General features: G+C 38.7%; 1 protein-coding gene across 1 annotated transcript in view; it reads left to right on the top strand.

Annotated features, from left to right (window-relative positions):
• TENM4 (teneurin transmembrane protein 4) overlaps window positions 1-23,533 on the top strand; it is a 2,953,681-nt gene that overhangs the window by 1,245,289 nt on the left and 1,684,859 nt on the right. The window contains exon 8 of the mRNA XM_079930721.1: window positions 12,588-12,681. The gene's annotated coding sequence lies outside the window, so the exon portion shown is untranslated. The remainder of the gene's footprint in view (window positions 1-12,587; window positions 12,682-23,533) is intronic.

Genomic DNA, 23,533 nt, shown 5'->3' with positions numbered 1-23,533 from the left:
TTAACTTCACTGTCCTTTTCTGATGAGGGTTTTTTTTTCCTAGTTCTGAAGCAGTCTTATTTCCAGAATATGAGTCATGTTTTTCACTATGTGAGTTTTTGTTGCAGCATAAATATGACATCAGACAACTTGGGTGTTGTCAGTTTATACTTTTCTAAGCTATTTATGACCTCTTTAAGGATCAGCACACAGCTCTGGAGAAACAATAGATACATTTCTGTTTTACTGTAATCCTTTCTCCATTTTCATCCTCAGTGCATTATTCAAATATTAGAGAAGGATATTCTTCTTGTCCAAAGCTTTGAAAATAATAGCACAGTAGCTTTTTTTTAACATCTTGTTTATGGCAGGCAACAGTAGCCATCTTGTAACCACATGTCTATAGAGATTATTTCCTTCTATTTCTGTAAAGTCAAAAATTCTATTAAGTGCTCCCTCACGATCTTGAGAGGACTGAGAAGTGATCATAAACTTCCAGTATGAGCGCCTCCATTTCACAGATCAAGAAATCATACCTCTTCTTATCAGTGGACACAAGGGGTACAGGACATTTAGCAGGTCTTTTTATTTTCTTTGGTAAGAAGTCTATAGACATAAGAGAAACTTCCAGAAGTTACCTTTACACTATTTTTTAAAATGCAGGTTGAGGAGGAAAGTCAACATATCAGTAATCTTTTATGTTTTCTGCAGTGTCATTAAACTTTTCCTACACATTAAGAAAATAAATTGAAAACTACACTTCTCAAATCAAAGTACTCCAGAACTAGGGGAACCTTAATTTTTGTTGCTGTGATTCACTGTATCTCTCACCACACTCAGTAAAAAACATGGATCATTGGTAAGCTCTCACAGAAGCAGCTCTGCTCTGGGAGAGCCCAACTCACCTGTTACCAAAATGTCCCCTTTTGTTCGTCATGGGATAATTTAGTTGCAGTCTCTGAATCAGAGAATGTAACTTTACTAAGTTTCCTAGAGCAGTCAAGGGAGCAACAAGATAATATGTGTTCATTCATGTGGTGTTCCCAAGCTAATTCAACAGCCATTATTTTCTCCTGAGCATTGATGTCTTCTGGGGGAGATAAGAAACAACAAACAACAACAAAAAAACTTTTGGTTATTAAGATATACTTGCCTGGCTCATCTCGAACTTGAGAGATTCACTCTCAGAAATTCACCTCTCTACTGTCCCCAGATTGCAAATTTCTGTGTATTGTGTGTATCATGTATCTATTTGTTTCTCTGTATTATGCCCTATGCTTCATTTAGGTCATTTTCCTACTTAATCCAGTGTGTGAGTTCTTCCAGCCGTCATGAAAGCAACACACTTGTTACATTTTCTTTGTTGGTGTATGGGTCATGCTGGAATTTGTATTGTCATCATTTTCCTTTTCCTTTGCATCACCTGACCTCTTAGAAAATATGCTAGAAATATTCACAGTGTTAAAAATTCAACTAGCACTATCTCAGTACAAAGCACACAGTTATTCCACAGGCAAAGCCAGAGATGGACTGTCAATACTCATGACTACAATGCACTTAAGTTGTACACTTACATCATGTGCTCAGTGCATTGCAACAATGTGAATTGCAAATCATGGTGGACTGTATCAGTGGTCAGGGGAAGAATTAGTGACAGCAACTATGAAAGACATAACCTATTGTATATCCATTTGACACCAACAAATAAATTGCTTTTGGCCCCCCTTTTTATGCCACCATGTAGGTTTTGTACTTTTTCCTTGACCTTTTGCACCTATCCCTGAATACCATGGCTTTTTACTTCCTGGAAAAGGGTTTCTTGGGATGTGGGACTTTCTGCACTAAAACTGGAACAGTCCTGGGTAACCAAGGTGATTGGTCACCCTACCTTTTGGCCAGTTTGGTATTAGAGCCCAGTTAGAATGTTTATCACTAAAGTTCCATGCCTCCACAGTAGCTCAGCACTGAGCTCCTTGTCTGATGGTTTAGAATGCAGTCTAATTCCCTAGTGTGAAGTAGCCAGACAGCACCAGCTAGGAAAAATGGGGTTGTCAGGAAAGAGCCCTGGGTTGTGAGGCTTAGAGGATAAATTTGACTGCTTCAAACCAAGGTTGTCTAGGAGATGGTAAAGGCAGTCATGATATTTCATTACTTTCAAACTATGATGCCTCAAAAGGTCAAAAATGTTGAAGCAACAGAAAGTAAAAACCATACTCCTTAGCAAGGCACCAGTGTTGCTCGTTGAGTTAGCATCTATCTAATTCCAAGTATCCTTCAGCCTGGACACTTTTACAACCCAACACCTAACTCAGTGTGCTTTCATTTCCCCCATATGCCATGCTTTCTCACTCCCCTGTTTCAAGGCTTGATATCTTCTCCCCCCAAAATGACTTTTATTCGTCTCTCTCCTTGGTTGCCATCCAGCCATCCTTTAATTTGTAGATAATATATTACTTCCTCAGTTAAATCTCTCCTCACATCCAGCTTGGGAGGATGCCTCTTTTACTCATCCAGAATCTATGCTTATTCTTACCCTAGAGCTTGTAACACCCGATGACAATTGCCTGTCTCTGTTACTAGATGCCGAGGGCGTGCACTCTGGTTCTCACCTTTGTTTCACTAGAACCTGAGGTTACTCGTGGTGTATTGTTAGGTCTTAATAAATGCTTGATGACAGTCTTGAATGAATAAATGATTAATTGGTTGAATAAATGCATGAATGAATGTCAAATGTTACTACCAACTACCATAGTGACGTGAGATATTTTCATTTCTTGAAAACATATGAGCTGTTCAGTAACCTACACATATCTTATTCCATAGAACCTTTCAACCATGTGACTAAGCTTTTTTAAAAAATGAAAGCCCTCATAAATAACCTTTATTATTAGGCCTAATCATATGAACTGTTGTTTTTATAGTTTGTAGGATGGTTGAATATCAGCAATTTGATATAATCTAATCTAATAGACACTATTTAGGGAAAGTACCTTTAACAAACATTAAAGTCAACAACCTTAAAAATAAATAACCATCTCTATTTAACACTTCCCAGAACTTTCAAGGTGGAATATTGCAAACCCAATTGCTACCCTAAGAAAATCACTAATACTAGAAACTTGACCTTGACACTATGTTCTGGATAAGTATGGAGATGAAACCTTTACTTTTTATACTATAATTGCTCAGAAAGGCTGTAACACTCATTACAAGATTGTCTAAAAGCTTAAAGATAACAAAGACATTGGGTGTAACCTACTGCAAGTCATGTACTACATGACTAGGTCTATATGGTAGGGCTGGAGCCCACCAGACATGGTTAGTTTCCATGCGATGGGTGTCATGTATCACCCACAACAAAGAGCACACTCTAGACATTCTGGATTTTCAAGATCTAGGCCAGAAAGCGAGAGCACAAGTTTATTCTCCCACTTAACTATTTAATCATATCTCATTGGATGATTAACAAAGGAAGCAATCATCCCTTTCAAGAAAATATAACTTTTTATTACAGCAATCTATTTGTTTTCTATCACTGCATACCAAATTACCACAAACGTAGTGACTTAAAACAATACCCATTTATAATCTCCTAGTTCTGTAGCACAGAAGTATGAGCAGGCTCAACTGAGCTCTCTGCTCGTAGTACCACAGGATTGAAATCAAAGCCGGCTGTGCTCCCATCTGAAACACAAGGTCCTTTTTGAAATTCATTCAGGTTGGTAGAGTTCAATTCCTTGTGGTTGTAGGACTAAGATCCTATTTCCCTGTTGGCTGTCACCTGGGGTCACTCTCTGCCTATTCTTATCACGGAGAGTAGAGACCACCCATTTTCCTTCTCACGCGGCACACTCATTTTCAAATCAGCAAAAGCCCATGTTTGCCTTCAAAAGCAAATTTCTTCTGTTTTGAATCTCTCTGACTTCCCCTTCTGCCACCAGCCAAAGACTTTCTGCTCTTAAAGTATTTATGTGATTAGTTCAGACTCACCTAAATAATCTCCTTCTGATTAACTCAAAGTGTACTAATTTTTTTTTTTTTTTTTTTTTGCGGTACGCGGGCCTCTCACTGTTGTGGCCTCTCCCATTGTGGAGCACAGGCTCCGGACACACAGGCTCAGTGGCCATGGCTCACGGGCCCAGCCACTCCGTGGCATGTGGGATCTTCCTGGACCGGGGCACGAACCCGTGTCCCCTGCATCGGCAGGCGGACTCAACCACTGCGCCATCAGGGAAGCCCAAAGTGTACTAATTTTTAATTTTAATTTCATCTGCAAAATCCCTTTGGCATATATATATGCCATATATATATATATATATATATATATGTATATAACAGTAACATAATCAGGGTGTAATATGTCATGATATTCACAATCCCAGAGATTTGGGTGGTAATTGTGGTGGTGGGTGTGGAGGCATTTTATAATTATGAATTGGCACTGTAGGATCCTGAGACCCAAGGTAGACAGACCAAAACAGGAGTGCTCTTCAGAGAATGGGGACAGAACAGAGGTGCCCTGTTTGAATGGATCTTGTATTTCAGTGGTAAACATAAGATGAGAGAGAAGTGGCAATTTCAATGACCATATGGCACAGAAGAGAATGGCAGGGGATGAAGTGGATTAAAAATAGAGAACTGGTACTAGTTATGGGTTAAGCTTTCATTAGTGAAGTGACCACTGTATGTGAGGATTATCTGTTTCTATCTGTTTATTATCTGTTCATCTTTCTCTTTCTTGTTTTTAAGCTTCTTGAGAGTTAGGACTACTTTCATTTATCCTTTATCTCTCCCACGAGGTGTAGTGCCAGGCACTAATGGGTAAGTGGATAAATGAAAGTACTAATGCATGATCTGATGAATCACTGGATCAAGTGAATCCATGAAAAAGCTATAGTTGGAAGAAAGCACTTCTGTCTTGGGATGAACCCAAGACAGGTGTTCCTTTGACTCAAACCTTCTGAAATGTAGCTCTCCTTAAAAGTACCACTGTTCAAGGCGGCCTGACAACTCTGTTACTGAGAACTTTAATGGTCTTTAGCACCTATTAGTTTTACTAATGTAGGAAGAGAGATGCTGCCTCTTCCCTGGAACTCTTGGTATCTAAAATAGGAGTGAATACAACATTTTCAGAGAGAATGTTGTATTTTTTTTCCCTTTGTGAACTTAACCCCCTCCCCTGATTGGATGTGACCATGCTATACGTTCCTAAACTTTTCTTAGTGGGAACCACTTTGGGGACCCCTCTGTATTAGTTTTTTTATTGCTGCAATAACAAATTATGACATACTTAGTATCTTACAGCAACACAAACTTATTATCTCATAGTTTCCATGTGTTGGAGTCTGAATGGGTTCCTATCCTCCAGATCTCAAAAAGCCAAAATCAAGGTGTTGGCAAGCCTGGACTCTTACCTGGAGGCTTTGGAGGAGAATCTGCTCCCAGGATCATGCAGGTTGTTTCTTGCAGACTGAGGTCCCATTTCCTTGCTGTCAGCTGGGGGCTGCTTCTATATTCTGGAGACCTCTTTCTAGTCTTTGAACATGGGCCCCAACATCTCAGACAGCAACTGTATGTCCAATTCTTCTTACACTTGAAATGTCATTAGCATCCCTTTTTGCCACATCTCTCGTGCTCTCAGCCTGGGAAAGTTCTTGGTTAGGAGGCTGTCACTCAATTAGACCCACTTGGATAATTCAGGGTATTCTCCCTATTAACATTAACCTTAATTACATTTGTTCAATCCCTTTTGCCATATAACATAAAATACTCACAGATGAATATCTTTGGGAAGCCATTCTTCCTACCATATCCTCCATCTTCTGGAATAGGGATACTAGGGAGCAGATGGAGAGGATACATGTATGGCAATGCTGGTCTGGATCTCAATACTGTCTATAATTCATGCCTCCTCTCTACTGGCATTACCCATTGATGAAATCTTTGTGTACTGGATTCCAAGGGCCCCGTGATAAGGTTTACTCACTCAATGTCAAATTAAATAACTTAAATATTATCTGTCTTGTTCATTGATCTGCTCAGTATGTACTTGAACACCTACCATGTGCCAGGCACCTTGAGAAACTCTTTGGATAGAGTCTCTGCCATCAACAAATTTATAATTCAGTAGAGATACATATAAATAACTACATGTTTGATACAGTGTATTAAGTGATATGCTAGAGTTAAAACCTGGTGGACCACAGGGACACACAGCAATGGCAGATAAGCCAGAACAGTGTTATGTCGGGTGCCAGTCATCATGTGTCTGTGTCAAAAATATTTTTATTTTGGCAGAAAGTTGGCTATCCTATAGTGCAGCTGGTTAAGAGAGGAACCTAACAGATTGTAGAGGAACTATTAACAAATATTTTATGCAGTGTCAAAGGCACAGAAAAATGATAAGCTCATAGAAGGCAAAGTTTCTGCTGAGAGAAAAAGGCACACACATTTGAACATATGATATTTCTCTCCTTTGACAGACTGTGCACTCATATATGCCTGTCGCAGAAAGCCCTGATTAAAAGGGTGACTAAAAGGATATAGTAGGTGAATTCAGCTTTTCTCGCTTAAGCAAAGTCTGCATCTTCTTTTTCAAATCAATTCATTCCAGGTTTTTTTCCAATTTTTCTCCAGATTATTTTGACTTTCCTCTATGCAGAATTTCTTTGGGTTTAGGAGTCTGACCAATATACATATCCAGTAGTTTAGTATGATTAACAATGCCACATATGACAGAGAAACACTTGTTACCACTTCCAGTTTAAAGTTTCTTTGGATAGTCTTTAAACATTTTTTACAATTGATTATCTGACAGTTCCCAGCAAAGAGTCTTCCCCAGATGATACTCTGTGAAAGTTGCTTAATTTTGGTGAATCCTCACATCCTCGTTGGTGTTAGGACAATCCTAGCTATCTTTCACGGCTTTTGTTATATTGAATACTGTAAGTAGTATAATTATTGAAAGAAGCAATTCTTGACAAAGTAAAGCATTTAATGACATTTTATTGGCACAAAAGAGTTTAGTAGTATGCACAAAAATGCAAACTAAAATGTGTCATGTGAAAGAGATGCTTGTAAATTTATATGCATATAAATATGTAAGGGTTTATTGTGACAGACAAGTCTGTTATGATACACGCTCTCTCCCAGTCCTCTGGCAAACTTTTCAATTATGTTAGCACTCACACATTCTGGGCATAGATTTTCAGAAGAACAGAATTTTTTTTTTTTAATTTGAAAAAAAATTCCCAAAGGCTCTGATGTTGTAGATATACTTGAATGAAATGTTTACTGAATCTCTCCTATATACACCAGTCTCCTGGGCACTGCAGATACAAAACCAAATGAAGCAAGAACCCTGACCTCAAGGGAAGCTACAGGCTGGAGAAGAGGTTCTCTGCTCACACACACACACACACACACACACACACATTGTCAGTTTTTTCACAAGTAATTGGTAACTTAAGGTAGTTGTATATAAGTCCAGAGTTTCCGAAAGATTTACGTGTTCCTATTACGAAGAGCATCCAAGGTGTTCTCCTAGACTTCTCCTCATTCTCATTTTGTGTTTCAATATGCTTCTGCATGGAAATAAATGTTAAAGATTCATTTGTTGGTCTATCAATTGTACAAGGATTACCAGGGCAAGGAGATGGACGTTTCCTGACCTATGAACGTAATCTATTCTGCACTTGTCAAAATTGGAAACCACATCCTAGTGAATTCATTTTAAAAATGCCTAGGATGGTGAAAACAGAATTCCTTTCCATTGTGTGTATTATTTGAATTGTCTTCATAATCATTAGTCACTTCTGTAAATATATGTCCCAAACATATCAAGTCAGCAGCCATTCTGCGTTGTGTTGGCCCCTGTGTGTGGCACTAAGTTACCATGATTGACAAGACAGGCATGTTTGTAGACTGCATGGACCTTTTTGTGCCTTTTAAAATTTTTCCCCTTGGCTGTTGACCTCCTAGAAAATCACATAAAATGCAGATGCTAAGTAGCAGGTCCAAATTTCACAAATGAAGGTTGATGGAAGGTGAAAATGTAACTCTGTATTCCTATCATGAATTGTGGTGTTTTGATTCCCAGCTGTCCAAGCTTGAGGCAGAAACTAAATCTGGTCACTTTCAGGTAAATTCAGCATAATGCCATGATCTCCTAGTCTATCAGGTGTATCATTCAATCGCATTCTGTTTAGACTCCCTCTCAGGAGAACCTCCCTCCTGCTCCCCTCTGGGATTGATGACAAGCTCTGGAGGTCTTGCTCTGCTGCTGGTATGGTGAGGTTGAGCAGGGTCCTTCTGTCCTAGAACTTCATCTGCCTTCGTTTCATGCTGGTCTTCCACTCCCAAGAAAACTCACTGCATACTCAGTGTAAGGAGCTGAGGAACTCCTGGAAAGCCTTCAGGCACCCACAAGGTTCCCTGTTACATCTCTTGTGGAGATGTCTCAGTACTCTCATGTGAACCCCAGTGTGGACTAATCACACCATGTCTTTTTGATACTCATTCCCTTGGCTTGTCTGGCCATGAACTTCAATCTCACTCCCTCCTGTATCAACCAGTCACTCACTTGCTGCAGAAGAGTCCAGGCTCTTATCAGTGACTCATATCCCCCAACGGCTGTCATTGACATTGACCTGTTAGAGGTCCAGATAGGGCTAAAGGAGGCCAGGGCATCTCCACCTAATCCACCACACTTCAAAGAGAGATTCTCTCACACTTCCGCACCCCTGCCTGCTCATCTGCCCTTCAGCCCACCATGGGCGAGGCTGAAAGACCAACCCATGACCCAGCTCTATGGTGTCCTCTTTAAATCTTTCCTCATTCCAACCTTGAAGGGTTCTCTGGTCTGGACCAGTAGGGGGGAACATGGCTCTGTTGACTCATCTTCCTTGTCAAATGTTTTCTTTCTTACATTTGGATCAAAGCTTTTGATTTTAGAAAGTCTTTGATAACTTTTCTTAAATTATTGTTCTAGTTTGATGGCAGCCTCATTGTCACATCAGGATTATAGATTGTCACAGAGAGGAAGATATCCTTAAATGTCTCAAACTATTATCCTGCTATTATTGAGTATAAAGAGCTGTGTAGAGATAGGGACTAAATGTCGCTATTCTACATTCCCGTAACACTATGTCCACATTTCTGTTAGCCATTTACTAAGATTTATTGAAAACCTCATTATGTAGTTTCCATCACTAAGCTATAATTTCTTCCAGGGCAAGGGTGCCTATCTACTCATTTTTGTATCTCAGTGCCTAGAACAGTGCTTTGCATGCGGTAGGCACTATAATTGACAGCATTTACTGAGCTCTTGTTGAGTGCTCTGCATTGAGTTGAAGGCTTTAAAAACATGATGTCTTTTGATTCTCACAATCCCATGAGGAAGGTAGTATGGCTGTGTTTTACATATGAGAGACTAAAGATCAAAGAGTGTTCCTCAAGGCAAAGAGATTACAAGGAAGGCAGAGATCAAACTCAAGCTTAATCTCTATGTCATACTGCCTCTAAGTTAATATTTGAGTATGTAGAACCCACATTCTAAATCCATCAAGTTCTAAATATCTCTCCCTTCAGAATAGATGTTGGACATATCTGGGAACTCTACTAGAACAGGTGCAGTGTTTGATTATACATGCTTTTATCCCCATACATAGCAAAATGGTTACATTGTAGACAGTTCTTTACTAATTCAGTTGACTTGATTTACTTTATATTATTATATTAAAAAATGCATTTCTGATTTTGAATTCTTCCATAACTTTTATTTTTCTATCCAATTTAAATTGTTTGTTTAGTCCAAGTATCACATATGAAACACCTGCTATATTCTAGGCTTTGTAGATATGAAAAGAATAAGACTAGTCCACATGCAAGGTAGAGAGTTAGCCCCAAGGAAATTTAACTCTATGCTCGGGAGGAGGGATGCAGTGGTGAAATTATGCTTCTTGCAGTGTGGTTTAGAAGAGATATTTAGGCAGAAATATTAGTGAGGGTCTTGGAAACCAAGCCTCTTTTTATTAGTCACTTCCCTTAGGGATGTCTCAGGGAATTTGGGTGCTGCCTCTTGCTTGAGACTCAGTAATGTTTGTGTGCATGAGCTGATGACTCTAAGAGGCTCAAATCAAAACTTCTGATGTCGACTTCACTCAAACACAATTATTAACAGTAAACAGACTATTTATATAAGATTTATTTAGTCTACATCTTGTTCCAGCCATCATTTAAGGCAGCTTTTCTAAAATATACAGAAATTTAAAATGTACATATAGAAAAACAAAAAAAAGAGAGAATGAGAACTGGGATGAAAATATGAAGCCATGCATAATACTGACACATAAAATATTCTGCTTTTAAGTCCTATGTTGTTTATAGAATTGGGGCACAGATTTGATTGTAAGTTTTCTAGCAGCCAGTTCAAAGACAGAACCACAAAATGCCTGGTGCCCATAAAATAAAAATAAAACAGGAACTCAGGAGCAGCATCATTATTCTGGTATGGTGACCAGAGAAAATTCCAGCCAATGTATAATGTAATGAGCATTGCTTTCAACGGTATCCTTATGGCAGATATTCCAATTAGTTGAATTTTTTTTTCCCATGCTATTTGTCACTAAGTATTGATGACATCAAACTAAGTCACAGTTTAGTAGATACAAACCTGCTAGGAGGTAAAGTAGGACAGTTCCTGCTACACATATTCTCTACTCCATTAGAACAATCCAATGGACTTCAGGGTCTAGTAATGGTCTTTAGGCTATGCTCTGCAAGCACCATCTCCTTTATTCAAGCTTCTGGTAAATATTAAAGGGCAGTATATTTGAAGTTATATTTCCTGAATAACCATCTGTACACAGCTGTTTTCTATTTTGGGATGATTTCAGATGCTCTCATAGTCATCTGAACTGGACTGGAAGCAGGACCTGAGCAAGTCATGGCCCAACTATATAGACTTCTGACCTCTAATTTCATATTATGGAGCAGAATCCAAGGGGGTGGTAAAGACAATCAAGATTTTCCCAACACTTTGTGTTGGACCAAGTCCAGCGTTCAGGCAAATACACAACTGAGAATCCAGAGAATTCAAATCTTCAGCATAGTCACAACAGTTCCAGTATTTGTCCATTCATTCATTCCATTTGTCATTCAACAAATGATGTACTTTTAGCATCTAAGATCTTTAAATCTGTAACTAAGAACCCCCCACCCAGGCCATTCTATGCACCCATGGAATGATTCACCCAAAAATAGAACAGACTAGTATGCCTACAAAATAAATGCATTGTATGGTGCACACCAAGGCAATTGAATCAGTTATATTTCTGAATAGGATTATGAAATACAAAAGTCCTCTAAATGTTGGGAGATATCTACCTAAATAGGGCCTTTTTACTGTACATCACTGATCTGTAGCCATTCTTTCTGGGAATCAGTGGCCAGCAAGCCAGTTGTCCATTTAGATCCCCTGTGGTGGCTGAGGGTGGAAAGACAACTGGAAGGCCTATTGGTGGCCCAGGTGGCCCCTGCTGGCATTGCCTGGCAGTGCACTAGCTGAGACTGATAGTAGCTCCACCGAGACCCCTGGGAGGGATTATGCAAATCATTTTCCCACAAAGTCACCAGGTGTTGGTAGCTGCTGTTCCAAGTGTGTATAAAACTCCTTCAAAGAGCTGGCCCTTATACAGAGACTGTTGCCCAAATTCAGGCTGTTTTCCCCGTGCTTGCAAAGGGCGCTCATACCATAGAGTACCTTCCTCACCCTGCATCTCATTGCATCTGGCGCCAGGCTCGCCTCCACAGGATGGCCAGAGGCAGGAGTCCAGAGACCCTGCATTACACTAAAGCTATGCCAGTGAATTCCAGTGCATTCACTCCCTGGTGTTTGCATAAACCTTTTGCTACACAAAGATACAGCCAAAATGTTAATCCTGGAGGTCTTCAGATTGAGGCGGAGCCTTACCCTCCTCAGTTTATTGGAGGCAGCCACAAGTTATTAAGGAAACTTCATAAAGGCCAAAAGAAATTTGATTTTCTTCACGCAAAGTTGTTATCTAACCTTTCAAAAATTCTCTCTTCTCTCTGAGAATCTAAGTGGTATTAAGGGACCGGCTTTTGATAAGTATCAATATACAACTGGTACTTCTTAGCACATTGCCAGCCCTTCAGAAGCTTCTCCTATTCAGAGGCCAAGAAAGTCTTAGATAGAGTGATAAGCAAACTTTTGTTAACCCTAACTAATTTTTTCCACACAGCTGTAAAGCGTATGAAGCTGTCAGTAGTATAATATCCAAGTCGCTAACACACCAGTTGCTAAAGCATGTGGGCCTGAGAATTCCCCAGGCTGCAAGAAACACACATTGTAATACAATACCTAATGTCAATAGGACAATCATTTGTGTAAGACAAAGAGCCACAGATGTAAACAAAAAAAAAAAGAAAAGCAGTATTCTGAGTTTAAAAAGTCATGAAAACAGTATTAAGGGTTAAGAGATACCATGGAAGATGACTCATAAATCATTCTTAGGGCAAGAAAACTGTCCCTGCTTTTGAAACTTACAATGCACTATGTTTTTTTCTGGCTGTTTTGTTTACAATAGGACTAACTATTTTCAAGACCCAGAAAGAAAGGGGTCCTGTGATGCTCATCCTCACACTGTCAGTGGAGTGAAGGAGGTCCCAGGGATACAAAAGGTAGGTGTGGCAGGGAGCAAAGATGAGGGTTCTAAAATAAGATAAAGGCGAGGCCTCCCAAAACATCCTACAAAAACTATGACATTTATGTACCTTCAATTCTTCATGTATGATGGTCCCCTGACCTGAAGGAGGGGTGAGAGAGAGAGGCAAGAGGGATCCTGGCAGCATGAAACACCACCAGAATGTTGCCACCTCTGCATCCCCAGCCTTCTCACATTTGAGAAGGAATTCATAAATCCCCAAACAAAATGTGAGTCTTCGTTTCTTCCCCGCCACCCCCAGTAGTTATTTTCCTTCAAGGGCAAGTATCTTTCAAAGACTATTGTGTGCAGAGCAGTTTTCGACTACATTACGAGGATTGAGAGGGTTTGAATTTAGGAGAGCTGGGTTCAAGTTTTCTCTCTTTCAACCCGAGAGCTGTGTGTCTAGAATGAATTTCTTTGCCTTGATTGCATGAAAGGCTATTATGAGAAAGAGTCGTATGAAGCCTGCTACTGAATTTACTGCGGAGATATTATCAAGAAGAGTTTGCAATGTCAGTGTCTTCTTTATGGAAATCCAAGGAAGAAATGTCTCTCATATTTTTGTATGAACGGAATAGGAAGATAGCAGTGATTCTCAGTGGCCAGCTGAAAGCACAGGCCTCAGGCAAATTTGACCTTGATAAATTATCAGTTTTCTCTCCTTAAAATGAGCCTACTAATAATTATGACATTGGATTGTTGTGGGAATAAGTGAGATTGCATTCTATGTGATGTTTAGCCCAGTGCCTGGTATAGAGCAACCACACGGCTAATAATAGCTGAAATAATACTAGTTATCCTTATTCAGCTATAATTTATTGCAGAAAACAGATACAAAACAAAATTATCAGAAGAGAAAGGTGTATGGAGTGAGGTCTGGGGAAACCAGACACAGGTTTCCAAGAGTGCTTTCCTAATGGAATCACACAAGACACAGTCAGTTCCTCCAGGAATGAGTTGTGACTAGTGTGGCATGTTATCTATCAGAGAAGCTTATTAAAGATTCAATGCCCAAGGTTTTCAAGGGGTGCTGGTCACAAAGGCACACTCTGTCTAGCAAGTGTCCAAATTCCAGATGCCCAGAAGGAAAACAAGTGTTTAGCATAAACCACATTTTTCATACACACAGTTCAGGCATTCTTCTCAAAGTGGAAATCCTCTGAAATCCAAGTTCCTAGAAGCCAGCCACAGGCCAACCTTAAGCAGGTCTTTCTAAGGATTCAGCCTTAAGCCTGTTATATTAACTCTTTTCTGCAAATCTCCGCTAGAAAGTGTTTATAAGTAATTAAATGTTTGTTGGGTACTGGTTTTTGTCCTGGCTCAACTTTATGTTGTTTCTATTTCCTCATTTCCCCTTTATTTTTGTATCTTGTTTTACATGTATCTCCAAGCTATCTCACATCCTTTGTTTTTTTTTTTTTAATAGTAGTTTTATAACAAATCTTTGTTGGTTGGATATATAGAGTAAAACTATATTCTACTAAATAATAGTTAGATGTGTGATTTGGGGCCACTCCTAACCTCTGTTAGTCTAAGTTCTCTCATATATATTCAGCACCAGAATATCTCTTACATCATTTCATAGGTTAATAATAATAGTGAATGTGATGATGATACTAATTATGATGTTTCCATTTTCTTATGACCCATAGGAGTATTTGAACATCAAATTAAACAGGACAACAAAAAATATGTTTTATACTTTACATCCATAAACATTTACAAGCTGTTAAAATTATTTGTAATGTGATGGTCTTGGGTGTGTCATCCAAGAAAGCAGAGTAGCCGCTCTGATGAGGGGTGTCTACACCCAAAAGTTAGAGCAATGAGGGTCCAACTTAGCACATGTAGTCACAGCTCAGTTCTTCCATTTACTTGCAAGGTTAACTTGGGAACATTTCTTGACCTTTCTTCTGTGTCTCAGTTTCCTTATTTGAAAAATGAAGATAATAATACTTGTTTAACAGGATGACTTTAAAGAATAAATGAAATGATACTTGTAAAACCCTTAGTTCAGTGTCTGACATATAACAAGAACTCAACTAGTCAGTGTATTTCTATGCTATGTATGCCTTTGTCATTCGCTTTAACTGTTTGTTCTTAAGCAATTCACCTGTTGTACTCTGGGCCTCACCAGCCCAGCTGTTGTATCTCCAGGGGTGAGCACTGAGGTGCCATCTGGCTCTTACATACAGTGGGATGTAACTGAGATTTCAGACACCTGCCCTCCTCTCTCTTAAAGCTTTCGCAGCCCAGGTCCAGGGCCAGAATGCTGCAGAGTTTGAAAGGGCAGGCTCAAGGATCTCCCTCTCCAAGACTGAATCCTGATACTACCTCCCACTTGGCTAATATAGTCCATCTCACTAAACCCCAGGTTCCAGTCTATAAGATGAGGATGATCCCTCATTAACTTGTTATAAGTTGAACTGAGAAAATGCATGTGTTTTAGATACTCACCCAGCACCTAGGGCATTATAAATCCTTGGTAAATAAATACTTGCTGGGGTTTTTTGTTTGTTTGTTTGTTTTTTACTTGTTGGTTTTGATATTATCTCTTCCTCCTGAGACGAAAGCATTTTGAGATTTTTCCCTTCAGTTATCATCTTATAATTTTCTAGAAATCAGTACCTTCCTTTCAAAAGGAGAAGCCCTCCTTACCCCAAATATAGGAAAGATATTTTAACAGGAAGCTTTGGTTTCTTAAATTGCTTTTCAGGGTGAATTTGTGACAAAAGCAAGCATGTATCAAGCAAATGTTTCTTGTGGGAAGGTGGGGGAGGTCGTAGAGCATCAAAACTCATCCTGTGAATCCGATACAAATCTAAGAAGTTAACAGCTGTGTTTTCTTTGAGTGGCCAAATGCTTATTTATAATTGGAGCAGAAATTACATGAGCATTGAAAATAATATTTGTCTTTCAATACTTCCTTGATTCAAACATTGTCTCAAAAGGCAAATCCCTTAAGCCCTTGTCTCTGACTCCCTCTCACATTCGCACCAGCCTTTCGTCAGTCTTCCACCAAGCATGGTCCACAATCTGTTGTTATTCCCATTGGCCTAGGGTAGAAGAACCGCTACTTTTAAAAGAGGGAGGTTGAGAACTCTGCCATTTACTATTACTAACAAGTTGCCAAGCTCCAAGCCTCAGTTGCCTTGTTTGTAAAAGGATGATCATTGTAATGCTTGTTTTAAAGGCTCCTTTTTAGAATTAAGTCCAATAGAAGTATAAATGCGTGCAGCCAATACTGTTGATCTATGACTAATAATTCTAGATTTCAGTGATAAAACGTATTTAACAGTCTTCAGTGTCTTGATGACATCCCTGGGATAACAGTTGCTCACAATCGACCAGCAAACATTTTGCATGTAGGATCAGATCAGAAAATAACATCTCCTTTCTTGGGTCTACCTTGCTTCTAGAAGAATGTTAACATTTGGAGGGTTGTGACTGTCTTTCATTTCTGCATCGCTACTGAATCCCCCTATGACTACTGCTGGGGCCTAAATTATGCCCCCCACTAAAATTCATCTGTTGAAGCCTTAAGGCTGAATATGACTGTATTTGGAGACAGGGTCTTTAGGAGGTAATTAAGGTTAAATGAGGCCATGTGGGTGGAGCTCTAATCCAATTGGACCGGCACCCTTATAAGAAGAGGTGTGTACACAGCCATGTGAGGACAATGTGGCCACCTGCAAACCAGGAAAAGAGTTCTCACCAGAAACCAATCCAACTGGACCTTGATCTGGGACTTCTAGCCTCCAGAACTGTGAGAAAATGAGTTTCTGTTGTTTGAGGCACCCAGTCTATGGCATTTTGTTTTGCCACCCCAAGCTAACTAAAGCAAACACATTAGATGAGGGATAAATAAATACATGATCAGTGGTGAATGAAGCCAGGGGTGAGACAAAGCTTAGAGTTTCTAGAGAGATGACAGGCGTGCTGTGCAGTTAGTGCTGAGCCTTCATTCATTCATTCAAGAATCATCGTTGCCACAGCAGCTAACCAGCTTCTATTGTTGGGTGCTTCATAAATCCAAGTCCTATATCAAGTGCTTTGTATACACTATCTCCTTAAATCTTCTATATACTATTAAAATTATTTATAAATAGAATCATTTTTCAGAAGAGTAAACAGTCACTCAGAGGTGTTCTATATCCTGTCCAATGCCACACAGTAGATAACAGGAGTCTGAATCCAAGTTAGCATGTCCCCAAAACTCTTGTCCTTAATTATTATGCTAAGCTAGCTAACCTAGAATAATCAAATCATCATCATCAACATCACCACCACCATCACCACCAGCATCACCACTGCTTTTGTAACCTCTGTATGGAAGAAGCTGACTCATAAGTGCCAAAACAGATTTATTTGCATTCCCCATCATCCCTATAAAAGGTATTCACTGAGAATTATCTTTTCTCGCACTGTTAGGTGAAAAATAACTATGTGCAATGACTGTTCTGCTCATAATCAAGCCATAAATTCACTTTAAGTTACAAACACAGTGTTTGTCTAGTCCCAAGATTTTTCACAAAATTCACACTTAATTCAGCATTAAGTTTTGTCTTAAAAACCTACTTTCAATGAAAGAAGCCTGCAGTTGGAAGTAGCAATATAGCTGGCTTCTTTATTTCACCACCCAGCTTGCTAGCCGGCTTCTATCAAAGATGATGGAAAGGAGTTTTACTTCAACTTCTGATTTCTTCAGTTGACTTCTTACTTTTTAGATGTATAAGAGATGCTTTCTCTAATGGACACTTGTGTGATTCTTCAGAGATTCCCTTTACTGAGGATTTTTCTCCTACAGTTTATTTACCCCAGGCAAAAAGCATCCCTATTCCTGTTGGTCACTTTTTTAACTCAGCACTAATAAGCCAGACTCAGGTGCTGCATCCAGGGTCTGAAGTCCCTTCTGCCCTCTTTGTGACCCTATTAGACCCAAAACAGCTCTCACTTGAGCATTCCCTCCTCTGTGACCCACATCTGGACCGCAGGATACTCCTGAACATCCTTTGCCCTGATGGATTAGGGGCTTGCTAGATAAGCCCAAAGCAGCATTTCTCTTGTATCCAGACTGGGGCAGAGAATCCACCAGGTTCTAGCTCATTAGATGTGCCAGGCAGGAGTCAGATCCCCCCTTTAGGGACACAGATAGCAAGGTCTTTGAGTCATCTTATCCATTCCTTATTCTCTAGGCTTGAGGTAAAGGAGATGAAATCCAACCCCCTGACACACCCAAGACCAATTCAACTCTCTCTTCCATTCCCTCATTCTTGTTCTTAATTTTTTTAACATTTTTATTGAAATATAGTTAATTTACAATGTTGTGTCAGTTTCATGTGTACAGTAAAGTGATTCAGTTACATATATGTACACATATATATTCTTTTTTTACATTCTCTTCCATTATAGGTTATTAAAAGATACTGAGTATAGTTCCCTGTTCTATACAGTAGGTCCTTGTTGGTTATTTATTTGATAGAGAGTAGTGTGCATATTTTAATCCCAGACTCCTAACCTCATTCTCTTTCATGTTTTCTAAGCAAGTAAAAGGGTTCAAGAGCCATTGAAGAGATTTTGCTCTTTTTATTTTTTTTGTAAATTTTACACGATGATCTTCAACTGAAACTATGGTATTGCATTACTAATTGAACACTTACTAGCGTAGATTATGTGCTAACTATTGGAATACAGAGATGGATTCTGATTATAAGGCATAATAACTGTATGACTTTGGGTAAATTACTTAAGCTTTCCGTGCTCATTTTCTTTATCAGATTGGTAGAGATAATGTAAGTCTCTTGCTTATCACATAGTGTGAGTCTTAAATGAGCTAATGTAGATAAACTGATTAAAATAGAATATAATATATAATAAGTGCAAAATAAGTGTTTTAAGGGAAAATGCATGTTCTTTTGTGGTGAGGAGAGGGAAAAATGACTATAACTTTTATAAAATGGTAAGAGTTGTCATAGAGCAGGGGTCTTATACTCAAACGCTTATATATGCTACCATAAACACAAAATGAACGAAGTAGGTCAAATACAGAAAGAAGGGAGCAGTGTACTGGAGAGACTGTCTCCTCTGAAGTGGACAGCTGCTTCTTAGCCCCAGGTGATTGGCCATTCAGGCGATAGCCAACCCACTACAGTCAGATATTTTATTTTTCTATTTTTTCAAGAGAAATGGAAATCAGGTTTTTACATAAGATCTCCCCACTCAAAAACTTTGGCATATTTTTCCTTTTTTTTAAACACTGAATGTGTTTCCTAGTCAATCCCAACCATGGGCCGACATTCTGAGGTCTCAAACATGGAAGAATGAGGATGTTACCTCAGATCACAGAAGGAGGAACAACTGTCTCTTGGAAGAAAGCAAAAAAAAACCCAAAAACATATGATCACTTTCAGCCATATGTGTTTTGTTCTGTTTGTTAGCTTTTCATGGAGAATAAGACTTTGTCAAGTGACGAGACCTTTCTTCAAATATCCTCCCAGTCATACTCAGTACAGAGTTAAAAGTCTTTGAACTACAAGCTCAGAGTCTTGGAGATATGAGAAAGCATAGCTTGTTCAGAGATTGTTGAAAGTTAGAGTGAGTTATATTTAGATTTCTGACATACAAAAGCAGTCAGATTTCCTTGGTTCTTCCATTTAGCTGAGTACGTGTCCTTAATTATTGTTTTGGGAACAAATGCAGAATAGAATGGCAGAACCAGAATCTCTGTGATATAATAAAACACTCGTCTACTTTGTTTAAACAAACAATTCTGTTATACAAGTACTCAGCTATCATTTCTATAGAAAAATATTTAATTTTATTCCCCTATTTGCTCTTAGCAAACAATAATTCTGATAATCACATGAAAAAGTGGTGATATAGGAATCAGGAAAATATTGTAGTTTATTTAGTCAAATTACATATTATAAAAAATCTTTCAGAGAATTAAAAGGATGATTTCGTGATTAAAAATAATTTTATGTTCTGATTATCCTGGTAGATCTAGCCTGTTGCTTAGCACTATGGGCCTTTATAACACTGTGGGTTATCAAAGTTCTTAATAGCAACTAACGGACAGTATATGCCATTTACCTTCACAAGCTCCTCACTAAGAAATTGTACAATGCCATACAGCATAAGTAACAGAACAGTTATATATTTAATTATTTTAGCATCAGAGCTTTTCTCTTTGTTTTAAAGAAGGACTTATACAAGAAGCCTATTTTAACTTGTGTTTCACTTGTTTCATTTCTACTCTGAAATTCCTACTGTCTTGTATCGAAAGGCAATATGAGTAATAATTAAGAATAAAGGCTTCAGTCAGGCATATCTGGGTTTCAGTGTATATTTCACCACTTATTTGCTGTGTGACATTAGGCAAGTCACTGAAACTTTCTGAGCTTCATTTACGTCTTCTGTAAGATGATGTTCATGATAATAGCTTCCTCATGGGCTTGATAAAAGGATCAAATTAGATTACATTCATAAAATATTGAATAGGCTGCTTGGCACGTAAGGAGCTTTCATGGAATATTAATTGCTGTGATGATGAAGATTGAGGAAGAGGAATAAAAGAAAAAAAATCTTTGACCTTGAAAACGAATGTACTATAAAGGGCAGCAGGGATAGGTGGGTGGTCCACAGAAGGTGGGGTATGGCCTTGACTAAGATTCATGTTATTTATAACAAAAGGATAAACAATGATGAAAAGTACATACCATTTCCTGCAGTAGTCAATGGACATACCAAGGCTTTGTTGCCTTCTTTTCAAATGAACCAAGGCAATTTGTATTTTGAGTACAGAGAAACTGGTAGTCACAAATGCAGAGATTAACTAGTCCAGCCTCTTTATTTTTGAGACAAGAAAACTAAATCTCAAGAGAATGGAGTGACACACTTAGCATCACTCAGGTAAACAGTGGTGGATTTAGGAATAACCTGGACCCTCTGGATTCCCTCTCTGTGACACTATGTCCCACATATTGTGTGTTTTGACCTATTTAATTCATTCATTTCTTTATTCATTAACTATTAAGTATAATTTATTAACTTAAGCATAACTATTAAGTATAACTTAACTATTAAGTACCTATTTAATTCATTCATTTCTTTATTCATTAATTATTAAGTATAATTTATAATAAAACAGATATGGTCACTATTATCATGTGCTAGTACAGCGGGCACTCCAAATCCATAGGTTTCTCATCCATGGATTCAAACAACAAAAGATCAAGAATATTTGGGAAAATATTCCAGAAAGTTCCACAAAGCAAAAATCGAGTTTGCTGTATGCTGACAACTATGTACAGTGGACTCCTGAACAACATGGGTTTGAACTGTGTGGGTCCACTTGTATGCAGACTTTTATTTTTTACTTAATATGTGGTACAGTACTATATGAACCACGACTGGGTGAAACTGTGAATGTGGAACCTCGGATGCAAAAGGCTGACTGTAGGTTATAAGCAGATTTTTGAATGAATGGGGGAGGGGGTTCAAGGTCATTGCCCCTAACCTCCACGTAGTTCAAGGGTCAACTGTACAAAGTATTTACATTCTATTTGCACAGTGTTTATCTGGTATTAGGCATTATAAGTTATCTAGAGATGATTTAAAGTACATGGGCGAATGTGAGTAGGCTATATGTGAATATATATCATTTTATATGACACTTGAGCATCCCTGGATTTTAGTGTCCAAGAAAGACTTGATATATCCCTCCTGGATACTGAGGAATGACTCCAGTCTAGTGGAGGAAACACATTATAAAAATGAACTTTAAAGATTAATATAATTGTTCATAGTAAACTTAGATGCTCTACAGAAACTAAAGGGGATCACCTCTAACCTGAGCTTCCTTTTTTATTGGCTCTGTAGCTTGAACAAGCCATTTGAAATAACCGAGCCTCAGTTTCTTGATCTACAGAAGAGGAATTTTAGTATTTCTTTTTCATGGCTGCTGTATGGATTTTAGATAAAATATATAATGTATGTGTACTACAGTGCATGCACGAATATATCACGGTTATTAGCATTCTTATTATTACAGGTATACCTCGGAGATATTGCAGGTTTGTTGCAGACCACTGCAATAAAGTGAATATTGCAGTAAAGCTACTCACACAGATTTTTTTTGTTTCTCAGTGCATATAAAAGTTATATTTACACTTTACCATCTATTAAGTGTGCAGTAGCATTATGTCTAAAAAAACAATGTACATACCTTAGTTAAAAACTACCTGATTGCTAAAAATGCTAACCACAATCTGACAATGCAGGGTTGCTACAAACCTTCAATTTGTAAAAAAATGCAATTTCTGTGGAGCTCAATAAAGTGAAGAACAATAAAACGAGGTATGCCTGTATGAGCCCTGGCTATAGTTCAGACACCATTCTAAGGACTTCATTTTAATTTTATTTTATCCTCACAAGAACCCTATGAAATGGATATTAGTATTAATCCAGTTTTCCATATGGGGAAACTGAGGCTTAAAAAGATTAGTTTACTTGCCCAGAGCTACACTTAGTAAATGGTGGAATCCGAATCCAGGCCCAGGTGATCCAACTCCAGAGCTCCTAATGAGAGCTTGAAGCTTCTTCCTGGGCATGACCCACATGTGGACTTGGGTGGTGGGAAGTCCGTTTTCTGACTTTGATTTAGCAGGGAGTGAACATTCTTGAAGCTTTGCAGAGTGGTTTTTCTAAGCCCCAGAGTCCTCATTATTGATAAAATTGGATTAGTCACTTTAGATTTTTGTGAGGTTGAATGTAAGGTAAATAAATTTCAAGCACATTGTGTAGCACATAGTAAGGACTAAATATCCTGTCCCTTTTCCTGCCCTTCTTTTCTGACTTCACGCATTTTTCATTGTTTGGGGGATCCTTTGATTAACTCATCACAAAGTACTTAAAAATGCAGGGGCTTCCCTGGTGGCGCAGTGGTTGAGAGTCCGCCTGCCGTTGCAGGGGACGCGGGTTCGTGCCTTGGTCCGGGAGGATCCCACATGCCGCGGAGCAGCTGGGCCCGTGAGCCGTGGCCGCTGAGCCTGCGCGTCCAGGGCCTGTGCTCCGCAACGGGAGAGGCCACAACAGTGAGAGGCTCACGTACCGCCAAAAAAAGCCACACGGAAGTATCACCTCATACTTGTCAGAATGGCCATCATCATAATAAATGCTAGAGAAAAGGGAACCCTCCTGTGCTGTTGGTGGGGAATGTAAATTGGTGGAGCCACTGTGGAAAACCAGTATGGAGGTTCTTTAAAAAACTAAAAATAGAGCTACCATATGATCCATTAATCCCACTCCTTGGCCCATATACCCGGAAAAAACAAAAACTCAAATTCGAAAATATACGTGCACCCCAATGTTCATAGCAGCACTATTTACAATAGCTAAGACATGGAAACAACCCATGTCCATCAACAGACAGTTGTTGGCTTCAGAAGATATGATATATATATAAAGGAATATTACTCAGCCATAAAAACGAATGGAATATTGCCATTCACAGTGACATGGATAGACCTAGAAAATATGAAGTCAGGCAGAAAAAGTCAAACACTATATGGTATCAGATATGGGAACATATGTATATGTATAACTGATTCACTTTGTTATAAAGCAGAAACTAACACACCATTGTAAAGCAATTATACCCCAATAAAGATGTAAAAAAAAAAAAAAAAACCCAAAAAAACACTGTATGATATCACTTATATGTGGAATCTAAAAGAATAATACAAATGAATCTATATACAAAACAGAAACAAACTCATAGACATAGAAAACAAACATATGGTTACCAAAGAGGAGAGTGAGAGAAG

Source organism: Stenella coeruleoalba (genome assembly GCF_951394435.1).
Source record: "Stenella coeruleoalba genome assembly, chromosome: 8".
NCBI lineage: Eukaryota > Metazoa > Chordata > Mammalia > Artiodactyla > Delphinidae > Stenella > Stenella coeruleoalba.
The sequence above is the reverse complement of the archived record's forward strand: the minus strand, read 5'-3'. Positions and strand labels throughout refer to the sequence as shown.